Source organism: Acinonyx jubatus, chromosome B4, assembly GCF_027475565.1.
Source record: "Acinonyx jubatus isolate Ajub_Pintada_27869175 chromosome B4, VMU_Ajub_asm_v1.0, whole genome shotgun sequence".
Classification (NCBI taxonomy): domain Eukaryota; kingdom Metazoa; phylum Chordata; class Mammalia; order Carnivora; family Felidae; genus Acinonyx; species Acinonyx jubatus.
Window position 1 is genome coordinate 21,518,798 of NC_069387.1, and position 19,437 is coordinate 21,538,234.

The window sequence follows — 19,437 nt, forward strand, 5'->3', positions numbered from 1 at the left end:
TAAAATAAAAAACAAAAAAGCAACAAAACAAAACAAAACAAAACCCAAAGTTGAATAGTAATAAAAGAGCCATTATGAAATTTAGTTTCCTGACTTGCCCCTTCTCACTTCCCTTGTCCCCTTCCTCAAAGGCAACAGCTTTCAACCCTTTTAAAAGCTCCTCCTGACCTTTACAACTTTCCCAAGTTCTAAGAACGATGCATATATTGCTATCTCTTTGTCAATGTTAGCATGGAAAATGGAGCTAACTCTTTATTTGGATGTCATTTTGCTTCCTTTCTCATCTTCGCAGTATAATCCTATTACAATTTGGGTTAAATTAGTATTAGGATTATCCTAATATTCTTTATAACTGAGCATTGTCACATACCATGATTATTCTTCCTTCCTTTGTTTATATTTTTCATAGAGTTAAAAATGCTGGTCTTTTCATTCACTGAGTTTTCTTTGTATGTTTTAAATTATTTCCATTTCTTCTAATGGCCTTTTAGTAAAGCTCTCCCCTAAGGTCAATCACAACAGCTAACCTCTCAGTTCCTGTATGTATTTTCTGAGACACTGCTCGTCGCTCCTGCAATCTGGCTGGACTGTGGTCACCTTTGGATTACTTTTGCACCCATTCCAGGCCTGGGTGGCCTTTCTGATCTCATATCTTGCTCTTCCTCCTCTCCCTTTTCTTTTTTATTAAAGAACATTCTCCAGGAGTTTCATCTAGTAGATGTTATAGTAGTAAAGGGAGTCAGGATAGCAGTCTTGGCCATGCCAGTCTCTGCCTCTCTCTGCTTCATTCATACTTTACACTTGTGCCCAGTTATCATGAGAAATCTCTGTACCATCGGGGCACCTGGGTGGCTTATTTGGTTAAGCATCTGATTCTTGGTTTCGGCTCAGGTCATGATCTCATGGTTCGGGAGTTCGAGCCCTGTGTCGAGCTCCATGCTGACGTTGAGGAGCCTGCTTGGGATTCTGTCTCCCTCTCTCTATGGCCTTCTCAAAAGTAAAGAAACATTAAAAAAGAAAAGAAAAGAAAAGAAAAGAAAAAAGAAAAGAAAAGAAAAGAAAAAAAAAGAAAAGAAAAGAAAAGAAAAGAAAAAAGAAGAGAAAAGAAATCTCTCTACCATCATCTTGAAATTTGTCCTTTTTCTTTCTCCTGTTTTGTTTTTGTTTTTGAGAGAGAGGGCACAAGTGAGTGAGAGGCAGAGAGGAAGAGAGAGAGAGAGAGAGAGAGAGAGAGAGAGAGAGAGAGAGAACCAAGGCTCACCTGAAGCGGAGCTAGAGCTCACCTGATTTGGGACTTGGACTCATGAACTGTGAGATCATGACCTGAGCCAAAGTTAGATGCTTCACCGACTGAGCCACCCAGATGCCCTCTCCTGTTTTGAATTGACTCTTTCTCCTATCATATATATTCTTCCTCTGTGTACTCCTTCACACGGGTGAGGGCATCTTCAATTGTTTCCTGAGCAAGTGTGTATTTCAAATTTTTTGAAATCTTAGATTTCTAAAACTGTTCTAATTTTACCTCATCTATAATTTATGTCTGAGTATGGAATTCTAAGTTGGAAGTTATTTTCCTTCAGAAGTCTGAAGGCCTTGCTCCATGGTCTTCTGGAATTCGATGTTGGTATTGGGAAGAACAGAGTCATGCAGTGGCTTTTCTTAGTCCACAGTGTTCTGAACTGATATGCCTTGCAGTCAGTCTGTTTCTGCCCCTATGCTGGGTACTTAGTGGGCCCCTCAGTCTGGAAACTGATGTCTTTAGTTCTAGGAAATTTTGCTTCTAATTTCCTCTCCTCTGTTTTCTCTGTTCTTTTTGTTCATCTGATCGTTCTGATGTTGGAGTTCCTGGAATTGTTTTCTAATTGTCTTGTGTCTCTAGGTGTCCTCCTCTTTATCTTTCCCCCTGTTTTCTAACTCGTTTAGCTTTTTTTCCTTCTGTTTTTATGTTTTTAGTTCTCAAGAATGCTTGTGGTTCTCCCAATGCCCCTTTCCACAGGATTCTGTTCTTGCTTCAGGAACTCATTATCTTTTCTTGTGTTTCTGAGGATACGAGTTGCACTTTTGGTTCTTGGATGGTTTCAGTTGCTCTTTTCTGTTTGCTCTGATCTTTATCTTCCACATTCGAGGGTTTTCTCATGTGTCTGCCCTTGTTTATGTGCTTGTGATCAAGATGCGGGAACTAAAACTCTGATTGGAATCTCTGCAAATGTGTTTGGGGCTTGTCAACTTTGAGCACCACTGTGGGATCATCTTCCCTTGGGTCATTTGTAGGGGAGCTCTCATTTTAAAGTTTTCTCCTTTTCTTATGTACTATGTTGCTAGTCATAATGATTTTTCTGCTGAAATTTCTAGCTCTACATAGCAGCTTGCACTGCAGTATCTTATTATAATGCTGTGCCTTTGAATAACTTTTGTTCTTAACTAAGACACTGTGAATCTTGGGGCACCTGGGTAGCTCAGTTGGTTAAGTGTTTGACTTCAGGTCAGGTCATGATCTCACAGTTCGTGGGTTCAAGCCCCGTGTCAGGTACTATGCTGACAGCTAGGGGCTATGAGGCTGCTTCAGATTCTGTATCTCCCTTTCTCTCTGTCCCCCCCAGCCTCATGAACTGTGAGATCATGACCTGAGCCAAAATTGAGAGTTGGACTCTTAATTGACTGAGCCACCCAGGTGCCCCTGTGTCCATTTTTTTTAAATTAAAAATTCTGGAATGGATATCCTTAGGAGGGTGCTATATATATATATATATATATATATATATATATATTCATTTTTCTATACAAGGTAAAATGAAAAAGTGAGATGACCAGGATCCTTAAAACACTCTTATTTTAATTAAATTGGTCCACTTTGAAAAAGTTGGTCATCTATACTTGAGACCAATACAAATTGTAGTTTTGACAATTTTCTCAAAATGTTTCTCCCTAACATATCACACATTCTTGTTTTCATTTATCTTTAATTATATAAGTAATACATCGTTTTTTTGTAAAAATCTATGCAGATACAGCAAAACTACTGACCACACCAGTCCCCTTAAAAACAAACAAGTACCACTGGTTTTTACAACAGTAAATGAAACTACTGGATATAGACCTAGCACAATTTAACTATCTTTCAAATTATGGACATACAAAACACTTCAAAATTTTTCACTTTGCAAGTAAGATGCCAGTTAAAATCCTTATACATGTTTGTTATGTACATGTATGACTATGTCTCTAAAACAGGTAACAAGAGTAGAGCTGCAGGGCCAAATCGTATGCACAAGTAAAGCTATAATAAAATGCTGCACAGTAACCTTCCAAGGAGTTTTACAAATCCCTACTCCTACAATAATATATGAAAATAGTCATCTCCTCACACCTTTGCTAATATTGGTATCCGTCTAAAATAATTTTGGCCAATTTGATGGGTGAAAAATGCCATTTTAAATCATATATATTCAAAACATTTTTTTAAGTTTATTTATTTTTGAGAGAGAAAGCATGAGTCAGGGAGGAGCAGAGAGAGAGAGAGAGAGAGACAGAGAATCCCAAGCAGGCTTTGCACAGCACAGAGCCCAACGCAGAGTGCAAACCCATGAACTGTGAGCTCAGAACCTGAGCTAAAGTCAGATGCTTAACAGACTGAGCCACCCAAGTGCCCCTAAATCATATTTTAAATTAATAATGAAATTGAATGATTTTCTAACTTCAACATCCCATCCATAGCTATTACTAATTTTCTATTGGGGTCCTTATAGACCGTAGCTTATTTTATATGTATTTTTGTATGGGTTTGAAGGTGAGTTCATCCATATAAGCAATTCCTGTTCTTTTATATATGTTGCAAAATTTTTTTTCTAGTCTATTGTGTGATGTTTAACTGTGTTTATGTGGTCTTCTCTTGTGTGGTTTTAAAAGTTTTATGTAGTACAATTTATTTAAAAATGTGTGAGTGAGTGTGTGTGTGTGTGTGCGTGTGTGTGTGTGCATTGTCTAGTGCAAGATAATAAGCACATTTTCCTTGAATTTTTTAGCTTGATGTATTTTTAATAGCTTTATTGAGATGTAAATCGCATATCATGCAATTCTTCTATATACAGTATACCATTCGCTGGTTCTCAGTATACTCGCAGAATGGTGTATCCGTGACCATAACCAGTTTTAGAACATTTTCATCAGCCCAAAAAGAAACACTGTAGTCACTTGTAGTCACTCTTCATTTTCCTTCAACACACCATTGTCCCTCCCACCCTAGGTAAGCCCTAGTTTGTTTTTTGGATCTGTAGCGTTACCTATTCTGAGCATATATAAATGCAGTCATGTTATATGTGGTCTTTCGTGACTTGCTTCTTTCATTTAACACAATGTTCTCAAACTCTCTCCCCGTTGTAACTTTATGTTTTTAGAAGTAGATCTTAAATCCATCTGGAATGTATTGATTTGTATAAATTGGGTAAATAATCATATATAAGTTATTAATATTTTTAAAAATCATAGCCAGTTGTAATAATATTATTTAAGATCTGGTCCATCCTTTTCTTCTTCTTTTTAAAAAAGTTTTTTAAATATTCATTTATTATTTTTGAGAGGCAGAAAGAGACAGAGGGCGAGCAGGGGAGGAGCAGGGAAAGAGGGAAACACAGAGCACCTGAAGCAGGCTCCAGGCTGTGAGGTGTCAGCAGAGAGCCCGATGCAGGGCTCGAACCCACGAACCGTGAGATCACGACCTGAGCTCAAGTCGGATGTTTAACTGACTGAGCCACGCAGGCGCCTTCCACCCTTTTCTCACCAATTAGAGTGTCTTACTAATTAAAATGCCTTGGGATGCCTGGGTGGCTCAGCTGGTCAAATGTCTGACCCTTGATTTTGGCTCAGGTCATGATCCCAGGGTCATTGGATCAAGCCTTGTGTGGGGCTCTGTGCTGAGCACAGAACTGGCTTAAGATTCTCTTTCTCTCTCTGCTCCTCCCCCACTCACACTTTCTCAAATAAAATAAAATAAAATAAAATAAAAAAGTCTCCCCATCCATAAGTATGGACCGATTTCTGAACTCCGTTTTAAGGACTTTAAGGCGTTAAGGACTGTAGCTGTACAGTATAGTTTTGCTACCTTGTAAGGCAAGTCTTCCCTCATTTTCCTTTCCCTAAAATTTTCTTGGCTGTTCTTCCGCACTTTCCCTTCCCTTGAAATTTTGGCATCAGTCTGTTGCATTTTATCAAAATACTGCTGAAACTGTGATTAGAATTTCATTGAAATAGTAGACCAAGTTTTGAAGAAAGTTCATCTTTATAAGACTGGGTTTTCCTATATTTTTATCCAGTTCACAGCCATATTTTTTTTATTCGCTAGATGGACTGTAGATGTTCCACCTGGAATCAGCATTTTAATTTTCTTTTCAACGTTTATTTATTTTTGGGACAGAGAGAGAGCATGAACGGGGGAGGGGCAGAGAGAGAGGGAGACACAGAATTGGAAACAGGCTCCAGGCTCCGAGCCATCAGCCCAGAGCCTGACGCGGGGCTCGAACTCACGGACCGCGAGATCGTGACCTGGCTGAAGTCGGACGCTTAACCGACTGCGCCACCCAGGCGCCCCAAGGAATCAGCATTTTAAATTGATGTATAGGAAGGTCACTTGCTGTGGTAGGAGCTGCAGAGGGAGGCATGGGGTTTGATGAAAAGGTAATGAGATCTGCTTCGATGCATTCTGCCTGGAAACCTTGGTGAGAAATGACGCACATGCCGAATGTTGCGCTGTTCGTTTTGGTGACTTTTTAAGAAAGGCAATAGGAAGGCAGGTGATACATGATGTCTTCTGAAGGAGAATATGGTGTTTGGACCAAAAATGTCTGAAACGATTAGACGTGAAAAGGGCAGAGCTTCTAACCTATAGTGGTGATTTTTTTTTCAAATGTTTTTATTTATTTTTGAGACAGAGAGAGACAGAGCATGAGCAGGGGAGGGGCAGAGAGAGAGGGAGACACAGAATCTGAAGCAGGCCCCAGGCTCCCAGCTGTCACACAGAGCCCGACGTGGGGCTCGAACTCATGGACGGTGAGATCGTGACCTGAGCTGAAGTCGGAGGCTTAACCGACTGAGCCACCCAGGCGCCCCACAAATTTCGTTTTTAATAAAGGGGAAACAAAGCACAATTAACTGTTTCATTTGGCTTCGCTCGTGTTGAGAGGCTCCCGGGATAAATAATTCTTGAAGTCATGGCTGGCCATGCTCTCTAGAGCCTTCCTTTCTCCAAGGTCTGATTGCAATTGTATCCTTCCATTGTCTCAGGTTTCAGCATGGCCCGTGGTAACCTGAATTTCCTAGGCAGCCTAAGTGGTTAAAATGAAGGGAGGATAACAGGGGCCACTCTCTCTGTACACACAAACTCTTATAAAACACCTACGTTCTCAGTATGAGGTCCCCCAATACTTCAGGAAACCCCCAGGGGCATCGTGGTATACTTCCAAGGTCGGCATTGCAGAGCCTGACATCTCTCCCTCTCCTGCTGAGTCTCTCCCATGCTGATCTGATGCAGTGTTCTCTGATGCCCACTGGAGATCTTTGACTGGTGACTCATGGCCACTTCCCATTTTGTGACCAGGACGGGGTCACGCTGCCTTTCAGTTGAGCCACACTGACTTTCAATGTGCTGAGTCAAAGATGCTGCAGCATGAGGCACCTGGGTGACTCAGTCGGTTGAGCGTCGACTGCACCTCAGGTCATGATCTCACGGGTTCATGGGTTCGAGCCCTGCGTGGGGTTCCGTGCTGACAGCTCAGAGCCTGGAGCCTGCTTCAGATTCTGTGTCTCCCTCTCTCTCTCTGCCCTTCCCCTGCTGGCCCCGTCTATCTCTTTCTCTCAAAAAATAAACATTGAAAAAATTAAAAAAAAAAAAAAGATGCTGCAGCAGGAGCACAAATGCCCTGCTGGATTCTCTACCAAAGTGGGGAGACTCTTCCTCTTTCTCTACCATCATGTAACGTTGATACCTGGTCAGAGGAGGGCCGTCCGGGGCTCTCAGCAAACACCTGTCTGCGTGGGATTGGGTAGCTGGATGTCCCAAGTGACCGCACTGTGTCCAACATCTCCTTCCTCTCCAGTTGTCCAACTGTGCGTGGGGCCTTGACCTTGAGCCAAGCTTGCTATCAGTGTCTTCAGTCTTGGTCCCATGCATACGCAGAACTCTGGTGTCCCACCACCGGGGCCTTCCAAATACCACCAGAAGGTCTGAATCCTAGGATGACTATGGTTTAGGTTCAAGCTGGAAGCCCTTCTGCTCAACTAAGGAAATGATTCAGAATCATGCATTAAGTTTGAATCATCCCAGTAGGCCTGTGGCCATCTGCTCATACTTGCAAGGAAAGAGACAAATTGTGGTTTTGGCATATGGCTTTTGCTACTAAGCCTTATTGTCTTCTCTTAATGGTGAAAACGACACATTGTTTAAAACTCAGGGATCATTATCGCATGTGACTAAATGCACAATGAAACGTTATAGCAGGTATATTGATAATTTGATGTTCAAACTAATGGAATAAGTGTGAAGGCATGGGGGAAAATTGTGGCCGTGGACCAGATTATTTCTTGGCTTTTTTTTTTTTTTCAGGAGTGGCAGGAAGTTGTTGGAGAGGATGCTTGGATGGTCATTCCTCCTCTCAGCCAGTAGTGAGCCTTTTGGTAACTACGTCCCCTGTATTTTTTTTTTAAAAAAAGCTTATTTATGTATTTTGGGGGAGGGAGGAGCAGAGAGAGAGAGAGAGAGACAGAATCCCAAGCAGGCTCTGTACTGTCAGTGCAGAGCCCAGCATGGGGCTTGGTCTCACGATCCGCAAGATCATGACCTGAGCCAAAACCAAGAGTCAGACGCTTAATCACCTGAGCCACCCAAGCACCCCAACCTCCCCTGTATTTGCCTTTCTCTTGACTTCAAAAAGATGAAAGAGGTTTGTTGCCTTCAGTTGCCCAACCCCTTAGGACCTATGGTAGATGACACTCATTATGACTTCTCTGGTTTGGATTGATCTGAGCCACTGAGAACGCAAGATATAATTTTAGAGAGTACCACCTTAATGATTGGGAGTCGCACAGTATCGACTTCTGCTCGGGTCATGATCTCACGGTTTGTGGGTTCAAGCCCCACATCGGGCTCTGGCTGACAGCTCAGAGCCTGGAGCCTGCTTTGGTTTCTGTGTCTCCCTCTTTCTCTGCCCCTCCCCTATTCTCTCTGTGTGTCTCTCTCTCAAAAATGAATAAACATTAACAAAAATTTTAAAGTCACGCAATAGTAGAAGGAGCTAGAAAGATGAGTCTCAGACATAAGCTTGAGAAGCATGCTGCTCTAATTCAACCCCTGCTTTTTAGCTAGGTCTTCCAGTTGGCCGTTCATTCCAATCTCATGCATGTCTCAAAGAGGTCCTGTGGTCACATATCCCCATGCCTCACAGGCATCTTGTGTAGAAGAAGTTTTCCAACGTTTTAAACCTAAGTCATTTATTCCTATTCCATCTGTAGTAAAAATGACAAACAGTCGTTGAGTCCTCCTAGTCCCAAATTGCATGTGGAATGATATGTAAAGGAAAGGGTATAAGCTCTGATGTCAGATAGACCTGAGTTTGAATCCTGGCTTCACCACTTACCAGCTGTGTGACCTAGGGTAAGTCATTTAACCTCTCTGGATCCGGCTCTTCGTAGCTCAAAGTAGAGATCGAATGCCGATCGCAGCGGGTAGTTATATGAGTTAGATGAAATGACAGATGTGACTGTGACTGGCATGCGTTATGCGTTCAACAAATGCCCTCGACCTGTGTGTTATTTTCAGATATGCCCTATGTCCAAGTAATTAATTTGCATTGATTCTGTTGCTTGTGTAGCAGGTGACGTCAGCAAGGAAAGAGTTCATTACAATTAAGGAAGTCTTTAGAAATCGAGTTACGGCCTGAAGATTGGACTCCAGGAGATGGAATTATTTTGCAACCTAAGATTAGTTCAGTGAAAAAGATTAATGAGTCACATTATAGAATCAGCTCAAGCTAATGACAAATGAAAATGTTCTGGTTTTTAGCTAGAGTTGATTTAATAATATTTGTGCAATAACAGCATTATATTCAAAGTCTGTTCTAGCAAATTGGCCTTTACCCAGAGTTTTCCTCTCAGAGGTGAGGTCATTCTTATCATCTGACTGGCCACTTTGGGGACAGAGCCCTCGAGGGTGCAGTTTCAGGGCTGGCAAGAAGCCCTCCAATTCTCAAACACCCTGCTCTGTTTCTTTCCTCTTGGGATGCAACGAGGTGATTGAAGCTTTCACCTACCTATTTTCCATGATTTAAGTCATCTGCGAGAATCACAGATGAAGCCAGACTCAGGCATTAATACCTTAATCGGCAGTGATTCATCTGATTAACCCTGGCAGAAAGTACAGTCCTGGGGTAAGTAGTTTGGGGGAAGAACAAGTCAGAGTAGGAGAGGCAGAACCCTTGGGAAAAGGTGGGTGGGGTACAGGGGCTCAGCGAGCGCTGGTGAGGGGTTATTTATTACCCCAAGCTGCCAGAACACTGTTTGAGTTTCAGCTGGTATTTGGGTCAATTATGCCTCGTTCTGACATTACTGTTTTCATATTTCTGTCATCCCCACTAGGCTATAAAATCTTCAAGGGAAAGGAGCTTCCCTTTCATATCTCTCACTTTCCCTCCGAGTGCCGTCCTTGTGTCTAGGAGGCATTCAATAAATGCCTGTTGAATGAATAAGTAAGTCAGTGGAGGTAAAGGGGATATTCAAAGTGAAACGAGGAGGCATTGAACAGTATCTGGTGTTTTGTTGTTGTTTTTTAACCTAGGTCTGGATTTCGTAATTCTGTGTTCATTTGTTGCTTCAGGCAAACTACCCTCCTGTGAAGTCTTTTCTGTTTTCTGCCCAGATTTGGGTCTCCCTACCCCTTCCTTTCTATCTTCCTGCACATCACCTCCAGTATGTCTGAGCAGGCTCACCTCGCATGTGAACTCTACGGCTGTCTCTGCTTCGCTGTTTTTATTGAAATCCTGGCATCCACTCTGATGGTGTTCAGAGTGACCAAGAAATCCGCCATCTCTCTAGTATCACCTGAGCAAGAAAGAATCGGGGATCATCATGCTTACGAAGTGCTCTAGTCTGAAGTTCAAGTTACAGCGGGAAAATCAAGTCGCTAATAGAGGCAAACAAATGTTGAACACGCCCACTATATGGCAAGACTGGAAATGGAGTTACGCAAGATATGTGCTGCAGGGGACCACTGAAAGCTTTTGGGCAAATGAAAATTTTGTTGCCCTGAACAATCTCTAAAATTTGTTCCGGAATACTGGAATGGTTTTCTATTACAGAAAAATTCATTTCAGTGTTTCTTTTGTTGAAATGCATTGTGTTGGTTCTTTCCCCCTTTTTTTCCTATGGAGGACACTGTATTCATTTTTTGTAATCGAAACTTTTGTCTTGAGGTAATGGTATATTCGCGTGCAGTTTTTAACAAATGATACAGAGAGATCCATGTACTCTTTATGCAGTTTCCCCCCAGTGGTAACATTTTTGTAAAACCACAATGCAGGGGCGCCTGGGTGGCTCAGTCCATTGAGCATCTGACTTTGGCTCAGGTCATGATCCCACTGTTCATGGTTTGAGCCCCGTGTCAGGCTCTGGGCTGACAGCTCAGAGCCTGAAGCCTGCTTCAGAGTCTGTCTCTCTCTCTCTCTCTCTCTCTCTCTGCCCCTTCCCCATTCTTAAAAAAAATAAAAACATTAAAAAAAATTAAAACTACACTACAGTATCACAACAGGGTATTGACGTTGATACAGTCAAGATGCAGAACATTTCCATCCCCAACAAGGTCCTTCATATTGCTATAAAAATAGCCACCCCCAGTTTCTCCCCAGTTCACCCTCTTAAAAAAATTGTTTTTAATGTTTATTTATTTTTGAGAGACAGAGACAGAGCATGAGCAGTGGAGGGGCAGAGAGAGAGAGGGAGACACAGAATCGGAAGCAGGCTCCAAGCTCTGAGCTGTCAGGCAGAGCCCGAACGAAGGACTAGAAAGGCTAGAACTCACAAGCTGTGAGATCACGACCTGAGCCGAAGTGGGTCGCTAAACTGACTGAGCCACCCAGGCGCCCCACCCCCTTCTTAATCCCTGGCAACTAATCTGCTCTCCGGTTCTGTAATTTTGTCCATTTCAAGATGGTTATATACATGGAATCATATAGTCTGTCACCTTTGGGGATTGGCTTTTTTCACTCCACATAAGTCTCCAGAGATTCATCCAGGTTGCTGTGTAGCTCCTTCCTTTTTAGTGCTCTGGTATGGACGTATTGCGATTTGTTTCACCATCCATCCATTTCTAATTTCGGGCTACTAGACATAAATCAACTGTAAATATTTCTGTGTAGGCTTTGCTGTGAACCTACGTCTTTATTTCTCTGGGATAAATAACCAGGAATATTGATTGCTGGCCGGTATCGTAGTTACACATTTAGGATTGTTTTGTTTTGTTTTGTTTTGTTTTGTTTTGTTTTAAAGAAAGTACAAACCATTGTCCAAAATGGCTGGGCCATATTACGTTCCCACTAACAATGTGTGAATGATCCAATTTCTTAGCTTTTGTGGCAGCATTGGTGTTGTCATTATTTTTTATTTTGGCCATTTTGATATGTGTGTAGGGCTATCTCATTATGGTTTTAATTTGCGTTTCCCTAATGGCTAATGATGTTGAACATCTTTTTATATGCTTATTTGCCATTTTTATATCTTCTTTGGTGAAGTGTCTCTTTATGTCTTTCGCTCATGATTTAATTGGATTTTTAATTTTTTTTTAACTGTTGAGTTTTGAGAGTACTTAGTATAGTCTAGATATTAGTCCCTTGTCACATGTTATTCGCAAATATTTTTTTTTTCCTGGTCTGTAGCTTGTCTTTTTATTTTCTTAGCAGAGTCTTTCATTGAGCAGAAGTTTTTAAATTTTATGAAGGCTCATTTATCAATTTTTACCTTGTGGGTTATGCTTTTGGTGTCACATCTAAGAAATCTTTGCCTAGATCCTGAAGATTTTTTCCTACTTTTTTTTCTAAAAATTTCACAGTACTACATTTTACTTTTAATTTTGTGGTACATTTTTAGTTAATTTTTCGGTAAAGTGTGAGACAGATTGAAGTTTATTTTTTTGCCTGTGGATGTCCAATTGCCCCAGCACCACTGGTTTAAAAGGCTATCTTTTCTTCATTTGAATCGCTTTTGCACCTTTGTCAGAAATCAGTTGGGCATATTTGTGTGGGTCTATTTCTGGGTTCGCTACTCCGTTACATTGATCTATGTATATATTCCTTCACCAGCACCATCCTGTTTTGAATACAGTATCTGTACAGTATGTCCTGAAATCAGGTAGATGGATCCCTCTTACTTTCTTCTTCTTTTTGAAAATGATGTGAGCTATTCTAGTTCCTTTGCCTTTACAGATAGCTTTTTGTATAATCTTGTGTAATGTTTGCAAAAAAATCTTTCTGGGATTTGGATAGAAATTATATTACATCAATTTGGGGAGAATTGGCACCTTTACTCTGTTGAGCCTTTCAATTCATGAACACGGAAGATCTCTGATTTCTTTCATCAGTGTTATGTAGTTGTTATCGTACAAGTCCCACACGTTTCGTTCGATTTACACTCAATGTTGATTTTTTGAGAGGTTGTAAACGATATCGCATTTTTGTATTGGGTATCTATGTGTTCATTGCAGGTATGTACAAATACACCTGATGTTTTCCCACCTCTATTGAGAAATAATTGAGATACATCACTGTTCTAAGGTTAAGGTGTGTGGCATGATGGTTCAATTTACATATGTTGTGAAATGACTACATAATAGGCTCTGCTAATGTCCATCTTCTCCTATAGATGCAATTAAAAAAAAGAAAGAAAAAAGGAAAACATTTCTTCTCGGGATGAGAACTCATATGATATACCTTCTTAATGACTTTCTTATATATCATACAGCAGTGTTAGCTGTAGTCTTCGTGCTGTAATTACATACTTACTGCTTACTCATCTTATAACTGGCCGTTTGTACTTTTTCATCACCTTCCTCTGATTTCCCCTCTTGCCACTTGCTGCCTCTGCTAAACCGTAAGTCTGATCTCTTTTTCTATAAATTAGATTTGTTAGTTTTTTAAAATGAATTTCTATGTGTTTATCTTGTATCCTGATTAGCTCTGGGAGTCTCTTGTAGATTTTTTTTTGACATTTATATGTAAAAATCATGTCGTCTGCAAATATGGGCAGTTTTATTTCTTCCTTTCTTGTCTGTAATCTTTTTTTTTTTTTCTTCATTTTTCTTGTCTGAATTACCCTGGTTAGAACTTCCAGCATTATGTTGAGTAAGACTCGTGAGGCTGAATATCCTTCCCTTTTTCCCAATTTTAGGAAAACAGTCAGTCTTTTACCATTAAGTACAGGCTAGCTCTGGATTATTTTTAGGTGCACTTTATCAAGTAGAAGAAGTTTCCCTCTATTCCTAGTTTTCTGAGGGCTTTTACTATGAACGTGTCTTAAATTTTATCAATGTCTTTTTCACCAGTTGATATAATCATGTAACTTTTTCTTTAGCCTGCTAATAGACTTATTTTAAAATGTTGAACCAGCCCTACCTTTCTAGAATAAGCCCCACTTGTTTCTGGTGTCTAATTCTTTTTATATATTACTATTTACTAATATTTTGCATCTATATTAATATACTGTATTCTGTATCTTTATTTGTACTGTCTTTGATTATGGCAGTAAGGTACTGCTACCTTCATAAATCAATTGGGAAGTGTTCTCCCCTTTTCTATTATCTGAAAGAGATTGTGTACAATTGGTGTTAATTCTTCTTTAAAAGTTTGGTAGAATACTTCAGTGAGGTGCCTAGGCCTGGGAATTTCCTTTTTGGAGATTTAAAATTGCGAATTCAATTTCTTTCATTGTTAGAGGGCTGTCCAAATGATCTATATCTTGTTGGATGAGTTCTGATAGTTTGTGTTTTTCAAGGAAGGGATTCAGGTCATCTAAGCTATCAGATGTATGTGTGTAGAGTTGATGGCATCCACCTGCTGCTACTTTGCTGTCCACAGGCTCTGTAGTGATGTTCCATGTTCCATTCCTACATGTATTGGTATTTTGTGTCTTTTTTTTTTTTCAGTTTTGCTACAAGTTTGTTGATATTTTTCAATGGGTTTTTGTTTTACTCCCCTCTCTCTTTCTCTCTCTGTTTTCAATTCATTGATTTCTGCTATCCTTATATTCTTTTCCTTCTGCTTGTTTTGGATTTATTTTGCTTTTTATTTTATAAAATATATATATATATATATAAATATATTTATTTTATAAATCTATTTTATTTATTTTGCTTTTCTTTGTCTATGTTTTTGAGTTGGAAGGTTAGATCATTAATTTGAGACTTCTTTTTTTCTGATCTCTGTGTTTAGTACTATAGATTTCTTCCTTCACATTTTTAGTTTATTTATATTTTCAGGGAGAGAAAGAGAGAGAGAGAGAGAACAAGGGAGGGGCAGAGAGAGAATCCCAAGCAGGCTCTGCACTGTCAGTGCATAGCCCAACCTGGGGCTCGAACACACAAACCATGAGATGTTGACCTGAGCCGAAACAAGAGCCGTCCACTTAACTGACTGAGCCACCCAGGCACCCCTAAGTTTTCCCCTTCACATTGCTTTAGCTATGTCCTACAAATTTTGATACATTGCATTTTCATTTTTATTTAGTGCAATGTATTTTTAAATGTACCTTGAAACTTTCTTTTTGACCCATAGATTACTTAGAAATGCATTGCTCAGTTTTGAAGTGTTAGAGATTTTTCTATTATCTTTCTGCTATTGATTTTTAGTTTAACTTCATTGTGGTTGGAGAAAACACTACAAAACTTCAATTCTTTTAAGTTTTTTGAGGCTTGTTTTATGACCCAGAATTTGGTCTATTTTCATATCTTTCATAGGCGCTTGAAAAGAATGTACATTTGGCTGTGTTGAATGGAATGTTCTATAAATGTCTATTAGATCCTGTTGGTTGATGGTGTTGTTAAGTTCTCCAATATCCTTGCTGATTTTCTGTGTAGTTGTTCTAATGATTGTTGAGAGTGAGGTGTTGACATTTCTGACTATAAATTGAATTTATCTTTCTCCATTCAGATTTGTCCGTTTTTGCTTCACATTTTGCAGCTTTGTTGTTTGATGCATGCATATTTAGGATCACTGTGTCCTTTTGGTGGAACGACCCTTTTATCATTATATAATGTTCCTCTCTGTCTTTGGTAATTTTTTTTGTTTTGATATTATGATTTTGATATTAATGTGTATGTGACATATTTTTTCCATCCTTTTACTTTCAACTTAGCTATACTGTTCTATTTGAAGTGAGTTTCATATAGCCAGCAAATGTTAATTCACTCTGCCAATCTCTGTCTTTTAATTGCTTTTAAAAGATCATTTACATTTAATATAGCGATTTCTATGTTGGGGATTATTACCACTATTTTATTTTTTTGTTTTTCATTTGCTCTCTGTTTTTGATTTCCCAATTTTTCCCTATGTGGGTTACTTGAAAATTTTTTCATTTTGATTTTTCTGTTTAGTGTTTTTGAGTATATCCCCTTAGGTCATGTGTTTGCTTGTTTCTTTAAGTATTGCATTTAATAATGAGATGTCATTGTCTCACCAGTCCAAGTGAAGTACAGAAACTCCACCTCTCTTTACATTCCTTCACCTTACCTTGCTTAAAATGTACGGTTCATTTTCATTAATCACAGTAGTTACATTCTATAAGGTCTCTGTGAACACTGAATTAGCAAATACTAAATTACTGCTCCCAAGGGAAATACAGAGTTAAATTCCTTTGAGCCTCAGGTTTCATTTTCATCAATACATAACCTGTTTTATGCATGTTTCTGTTTAAAGATACCTTATTTAATATATATTGTTGATTCAGCAATGTTGAACTCATGGCTGACAGCACTATAATTTATGCCTAAATGAAGCTTATCCAACACATGTATTTTCTCCATAAAGCACATCACAACCTTCTTGCACTTTAGAACGTGAGACAAAACTTCAGCATTACACTTGGAGGCCATTTTAAACAGCAAATTGATAAATAAAAAGCACAAAAAAATATGTCACACTAGGTAGACAAAGAGCATTTGTTTACAGTATGAGAATTAAGAGGACAGAATGTCACCTTATTTGGCCTCATCATAGAACATGTATGTCAGTGACTCAAATTTTTTGCCAGTCTGCACTTGTAAAAATGGCACGAGTATTAATTTGAGAGTTACAAATACATTTTAATGAGCTGATGAATTGGCAAATATAGAATCTGTAAACAATGAGCATAGACTATAAATGTCTTAAATGTTTTTCTACAAACATTTAGAACCATATCAGACAGTGTTATGATTTTTGCTAAAATCATAAAACAATTTGGAAACTCAAGGAGATAAGAAAAACATTGCATTACATTATATGTTTGCTTACTTTGTTCCTTTTTTCTTTACTGATGTTCCAGATTTCCTTCTTTTATCATTTCTTTCTTATTTAGAGAATTTTTTTCTCTCCATCCTTCGAGGGTAGTTCAGCTAGTGACAAATTCTTTTTGTTTTCTTTAATCTGAGAATGTCTTGATTTCCTCTTCATGCTTCAGGGATATTTTTGCTGGGTGTTAGATTTGAGGTTGTCAATCTCTTCTCCCACTACCTGAAAATTGTGTCACTTCCTTCAGAGTTCCATGGGGTCTGATAAGAAACTTGCTGTCGTTCAAGTAGGTTTTTTTCTTTATAGGCAAAGAATATGCTATTTTTCTTTGGCTCTTTGCAAGATTTTTCTTTGCCTTAGTTTTTGGAAGTGTAATTATGAAATGTCTTGGCATGAATTTCTTTAAGTTTATCTCTTTTGAGGTTGACTCAGCTTCTTGAATTTGTAGCTTTATGTTTCCTGGCAGATTTGGGAAGTTTTCAGCCATTATTTCTGCAAGGACATTTTTAGCCCAAACTTTCTCATTTCCTTCTGAGATTCAATGATATGAATCTTGGATATTTTTTTAAATTTTTTTAAACGTTTATTTAGTTTTGAGACAGAGAGAGACAGAGCATGAATGGGGGAGGGTCAGAGAGAGAGGGAAACACAGAATCCGAAGCAGGCTTCAGGTTCTGAGCCGTCAATACAGAGCCCGATGTGGGGCTTGAACTCATGGACCGTGAGATCATGACCTGAGCCAAAGTCAGTCACTTAACTGACTGAGCCACCCAGGCGCCCCAAATCTTGGATATTTCTTATAGCCCTGCAGGTCTGAGTCTCTCTTCATTTTTTTTCTCTGTTGTTCAGATTGGATAATTTCTACTGTTCCATCTTTCAGTTCACTAATTCTTTCCTCTGTCCTCTCTGTTCTGTTGTTGAGTCCATCCACTGGGCTTACTATTTAATTATTGTATAAATTTCAGTTCTAAAATTTCCATTTGGCTCTTCTTTATTGTCTTCTAATTCTTTTCTGAGACTTTCTATTTTTCTCATTAGAGTTTTTTGTTTTTTCATTTCGGTGTTTTCATTGTTGCTTCTTGAAGCATTTTTATCATGGTTGCTTCAAAATATTTGTTAAATAATTCCAACGTCTCTGTCACTTGGTGGTGGCTATCTTTGATTGTCTCTTTGCACTTGGTTTGCGATCTTGGTTCTTGGTATGATGGGTGATTTTTTTTTTTTTTTTATTGAAATGTGGACACTTTCATATAGTGTAAAGAAGTCTCCAGATCTTACTTAAATCTGGTTTTAATTGGCAGTTCTGACCGTTCTCTGGAAGGAGAAAGGGAGCACTACCATATTACTACTAAGCTGGAGGTAACAGCTCGGATTCCTGTTGGGCCTCTCCAGAACAGGGAGGCTCCTTGTTACACCTGAACAGGGATGGGAGCTCTGGCTCCCCCGTGTGGACTGCACGGATACTGCAGTGGGGCTGGCTTCAGTACCCTTGGGCCACGGTGATATTTCTGACTGCCCACGACGCCTCTGATGCCCACCCCAGTGGGGTATATTCGTATGTTTAAAAATATATATTCGTTATCTCTAGAAAAAAGATAAAAGTAAGCTTCCTTAATGAACTTCTGAGCTTTCCATTTCTGTCATCTCCCTGCTGATTAATTTTTTTTTTTTTTCTTTTTCAGTAAGTCTCTTTACCTGTTCGGGTCTGGCAGCTGTCCAGATGCTTTCTTCACTCATGGTGAATTTTCATATATAGCTACTGTTTTCTCCTATCTTTATTCCAGCATTTTCTGCTTCTCTTGCTCCTCCTTTGTGCCTTGCTTCTCAGTGTTTACTCCTTTTGAATGTCTGTATCATAGGTGCTCTTTTCAGAGCGTTTCACTTTTAAAATAAACAACCACCAAAGAGGGGGTTAAGTTCAAGTGCTGAGAAGTGCAAGTCAGTGCATCCTGCCTGGAGACACCTCCCTCTGGGGGCAGGGGGGCATCTCAAGTTGACTGTGGAAGGGTCAATAGGAAAGTCTAGCCGAGGAGCTGATTTTGAAGACTGAAACCCATTTCCTCCGAGGAAAGGAAATAGTGCAAAACTATTTGAGGTCATATTTCCCTGCCTTAGCCACTTGAATGGGGGTAGTGGCAATCAGAAGCTATAAATAGATAAACTTTGCTAGAAACACCTTGAAGAACCATCAGGAAGTGGCTGGCCTTGTTCATGGTGTTTCAGAAACTAGCATGTTAGCGGCCGATGGCATCTCTAATTTCATTTTTGCAAATATCCATGGACGTTGTCATCCCTCTGTCACTCTTTGGGATTCTCAGAAGTATCCTTTTGTTGCATGTCCCATCCCCCACCCCCGCCTCTTCACACTCTTGGTTTTCTGGATGGCCAAATAGGATTTGAGTGATTGATCAGCAAGTTTTACTAATGAGTTCGATGAGCTTTATTTGTTTGGTGAGTCATTAGCTTTTCCTGGTAATTAGAATTTAGTCTCAGTATTCATACTTGATGTAATTCTGGATAAAGAGTATCCTCGTTAAACTCAACTAGATTTATAATTTCCAGGTCATTATAGAACAATGTATCCGAACCTGTAGTACTTCTCTCTTCTGACGGAAGAACTGTTTTATTTTGTTTTAAAATATCAAGTATTTTTTTGCTTATGAAATGACCTACAACCCTGGCTGTGGTTTTAAAAGTAATGTTGGGGCACCTGGGTGGCTCCGTGGGTTGAGGGTCTGATGCTTGATTTGGGCTCAGGTCACGATCTCATGCTTCATGAAATCAGGCCTCTTCGTAGGTCCTGCACTGGCAGTGAGGAGCCTGCTTAGAATTCTCTCTCTCCTCTCTCTGCCCCTCCCCCGCTCATGCTCTCTCTTTCTCACTTAAAAGAAACAGACATTTTTTTAAAGATCAAAAGTAATGT

At 39.5% G+C, this 19,437-nt stretch overlaps 1 long non-coding RNA gene across 2 annotated transcripts in view; it reads left to right on the top strand.

Moving 5' to 3' along the window:
* The window catches only part of LOC106969751 (uncharacterized), a 53,860-nt gene that overhangs the window by 30,526 nt on the left and 3,897 nt on the right, over positions 1 to 19,437 (top strand). For both annotated transcript variants that reach the window (XR_008299953.1, XR_008299954.1), the window contains exon 4: positions 7,595 to 7,665. This is a non-coding gene — a long non-coding RNA (uncharacterized LOC106969751). The remainder of the gene's footprint in view (positions 1 to 7,594; positions 7,666 to 19,437) is intronic.